Source organism: Rhinopithecus bieti, unplaced genomic scaffold (assembly GCF_001698545.2).
Source record: "Rhinopithecus bieti isolate Rb0 unplaced genomic scaffold, ASM169854v2 scaffold_37094, whole genome shotgun sequence".
In the NCBI taxonomy this organism is placed as follows: domain Eukaryota; kingdom Metazoa; phylum Chordata; class Mammalia; order Primates; family Cercopithecidae; genus Rhinopithecus; species Rhinopithecus bieti.
In genome coordinates, this window is record NW_016815363.1 from 42339 (window position 1) to 46151 (window position 3813).

Sequence of the window (3813 nt, forward strand, 5' to 3'; positions counted from 1 at the left end):
GCCTTTTTAAGAGACTTTTATTTGAGTGGCTCTTACAAAGATTGTTGCAATATGAAAGTCATTTGTTTGATAGAAATATCAAGCTGTCTTGTCAAACACACTGAAGTAACCCAAAAATATATTTCAGAGCTCACAGAGCTTAAAAAGAGCAAAGATTATATGCAACCAGACAAAACCTATTTCTGCATTTCCTATTTCTTTCTCAGACTGCTTTGCTTACCAGACTCTCACTAAACATCTTCAGGAAATGCACGGATCATTTTGTTTGGAATTTTAAGACACACCAGAACACATAGTATTTACGAAGAAACTTTTACAGATAAATTAATTGAAAAGATACTACCAAGAAATACTATAATTTTGAAATCCCCCTTTCTTGCCAATTGATCAGAATGCAAGATGAGATCCTAACCAAACAGCCCTTTAGCTGTCTTGTATTCCCATACAGTAAATGTGTATTTCAGAAACCTGCTCAACCATTAGCCAAATATCAACATTAGTGAAATGTGAAATGTAACTGCTGTGTAAAAAGTTAGGCTTCTGAAACAGTAAAAACATTATATCCTTGGTCTGCCTTTTTACAGAAAGCACATTTGTTCTCCTAGAGCTATTCCTATAGTTCATTAATTTTCTACACGAACATTTTAAAAGGCAGAACAAGAGAACAGTTTTTTATACAGTGGGATTTGCTCTTTAGGGAGAATGAGCATGCTGCATTCCAGTTAACATTTTTGTTTTTTCAAGGTAACAGGAATTGTATACAAATGACAGTAGATTCTTGCCTCTTTATTTTTATCTAAATAAAAGATAAGATGAATTCTCAAGAAAGAAGAAAAGTTATATACATAAGGGACTATATCTTCCTTCATCGTCTGCTTGGAACCAGTAGTTGTGTTGCTGTCATAGAATCAGGAAACAGGTTGTAGTAAGTTGGAAGAGGTACATATGCTGCTGTTATCATTTTACCAGCAAACCACCTACCATGCAATGCATTGACAGCAGCAATAGTTGTAGCAATTGACGGGCACTTCACATACACATTGCCCTGAGCTGAATTTTTGTCCACATAAATATGATTAGGCCGGGCGCGGTGGCTGAAGCCTATAATCCCAGCACTTTGGGAGGCCAAGACGGGCGGATCACGAGGCCAGGAGATCGAGACCATCCTGGCTAACACGGTGAAACCCCGTCTCTACTAAAATACAAAAAATTAGCCGGGCGAGGTGGCGGGCGCCTGTGGTCCCAGCTACTCGGGAGGCTGAGGCAGGAGAATGGCGTGAACCCGGGAGGCGGAGTTTGCAGTGAGCTGAGATCCGGCCACTGCACTCCAGCCTGGGTGACAGAGCAAGACTCCGTCTCAAACAAAACAAAACAAAACAAAACAAAACAAAACAAAACAAAAAAATATGATTAACTCCTCCATGTTTATTACATTCTTCAATCACATCGTCTTTAATCTCTGTATCCCACCCAACTTCTTCTGTTTGAGGGTTAAACATGTTAGAGAGTTGGAAACACTGTGTTGCAAGTGGCTGAACAGAGGCAGCTGCAGCTAAAGTTGAAGCTTCAGTCTGCTGGGAAAGTCTTGTTTGCAAATCTATAACAAAAGAGAATTCTGCCACAGCACCAAATGCCAAAGAGCCACTCATTTGTAGAGCTTGCTGTGCTGCTGGTGGAATCTGCAAACCTGTATCCTCTGCAAGTCTTGCCATTAACTGAAGACGACCAGTTGTTCCCAAATCAATTCTAGTCCCTTCCAGTTTGTCACTGTCCAAAAATGAACTAGTACTCGAAGCATCAGCATGTTCAGTAACATGACCAACTTTCATTGGCCTTCCTGCTAGTTCGAATCCATTAAATTGTTATAAAGTGTTTTTGGCACATTCTGAATCAGAAAATGTAATAAATCCATATCCCTTGGATTGACCAGTTTCACTGTTTATCATCAGCTGGATACTTTCAATCCTTCCGAAAGGCTCAAGGATTCCACGAAGCGTATCTTCAGTTATGTTAAAGTGTAATGAGTCCACATAAAGCCTCTTAGGCCCAGCACTTCCCTTTTGTATATTGTTTGCCATGGCTGCAGCTCTGTTTTTTTTCTGCCTGTGATGCCTGTACTATTGACTGGCACTCCTAAAACTCGTTGGCCAGTTAATCCTATTGCTAGAGGCACTGAGCTAACATCCACGAACTCCACGTAAGTAATTCCTTTGGAACGTCTTGAATTTCTATCAGAAATCATCCTCACATCTCGAGCCTTTCCTACTGTAGAGAAAAACTCTTCCAAATCCTTTGGTCGAATTCCTGCCGCCAGCTGCATACAGAAGACTATCCTTGCATCTCTTTCCTCAGGAGTTAGATTATCAACAGGTTCCCTCACAGGGCTCTTGTCTTTTCTGAACGGACTTTTGCTTCGGAAACGTCGTCTGCTTAATTTGATACTATGAGGCAACCTAATCTTTCCTCAGATGGCACTGTTAAACTTTGGTCCAGAATAAGGACTTCTGTAGCGGCCTCTAAATCGTCGATCTCGACTTCTGGAACGGCTCCGTCGCCTCTCTGCTTCGATTTCGCCTCCTTTCATGGCTTTTGCTCTTTTTCCTTTCTCTATCTCTACTTCACTTCCGTTCTTTACTTTTGCTTCTCTTTCGTTCACGACTACGACTTCTGCTCTTGCTTTTTTTCCCTCTTTTTGCTACGTTCTTCATGGCCGTTGGCCCTGCTCAACTGGTTCTCAGCCTTCTTGTAAGGAACCTCAAGCATTGCTTCAACATCAGTATCGTCTGTTATTTTCTCTAAACGCCTGTGCCGGCTTTCGGGCGCCTGTGGTGCTCGTGTTCAGGAAGAGACTGCGGCTGCTGCCACCGCCCCCGTCGCCGCTGCTGTTGTTACTGTTAAGTCCCTACGCCCAGGCTGCGGGACCGCCCAACCCGAATATCAGGCTGCGAGGATGGCTACGCCCGAGTGAATCTCAAAAAAAACAATGGAATTAGAGAAGCCCACGCGGGACCAGGCGCGGTGGCTGGTGGCTCACGCCTGTAATCCCAGCACTTTGAGAGGCCGAGGTGGACGGATCACGAGGTCAGGAGTTCGAGACCAGCCTAGCCAATATGATGAAACCCCGTCTCTACCAAAAAATGAAAAAATTAGCCGGGCGTGGTGGCGGGCGCCTGTAGTCCCAGCTACTCGGGAGGTTGAGGCAGGAGAATTGCTGGAATCCGGGAGGCAGAGCTTGCAGTGAGCCGAGATTGCGCCACTGCACTCCAGCCTGGGCGACAAAGCAAGACTCCGTCTCAAAAAAAAGAAAGAAAAGAAAAGAGAAGCCCACGCAGGAAGAGCAGGACTGCAGCTTTGGCAGCTCAGGATCCACCCCTGTGACAGCGTCGGCAAGCTCCCTGGAATGGCGGCCCCTGCTTCACGCTATAGTAATTTTCTTCGCACATTCTTTCTTCAGAGAAAGTTCAGAGGTAAACGTCAGCTAGATTAAATTAAATTTAACATCAGCTAAATTAAATCATCATGCATTAATGGACTCCCAATCAAACCTTACTGCATTTAATGCAACAGTTTTGTGTGTTTGAATTTAATTATCTGATGTGAGAGCGCTTTGCTAGTGCTGAATTCTACTGGTTAAATCATTTTCTCATGAATTCTTATTTACACTCTTAAATGGTCAGCATTAAAATGCAACCAAGGGTCAGTTATTCAAGAGATTACCTTCAAACCAAGAAAAGGCAATGTAGGACTCTACTGTAATGAAAGTATGCTTCTGTCAACACAGAGAGATCACACCAATTCTCATTAAACAGTTAC

The 3813-nt window shown here is 43.2% G+C and overlaps 1 pseudogene across 1 annotated transcript; it reads right to left on the minus strand.

Annotated features, from left to right (window-relative positions):
* Positions 1-859: 859 nt before the first annotated feature.
* Positions 860-2761, minus strand: LOC108515933 (RNA-binding protein 39-like; annotated as a pseudogene). The gene is made up of 2 exons (XR_001881678.1): positions 1414-2761; positions 860-1079 (listed from the first exon to the last, which is right to left on the minus strand). The product of XR_001881678.1 is annotated as an RNA-binding protein 39-like (transcript).
* Positions 2762-3813: the final 1052 nt, after the last annotated feature.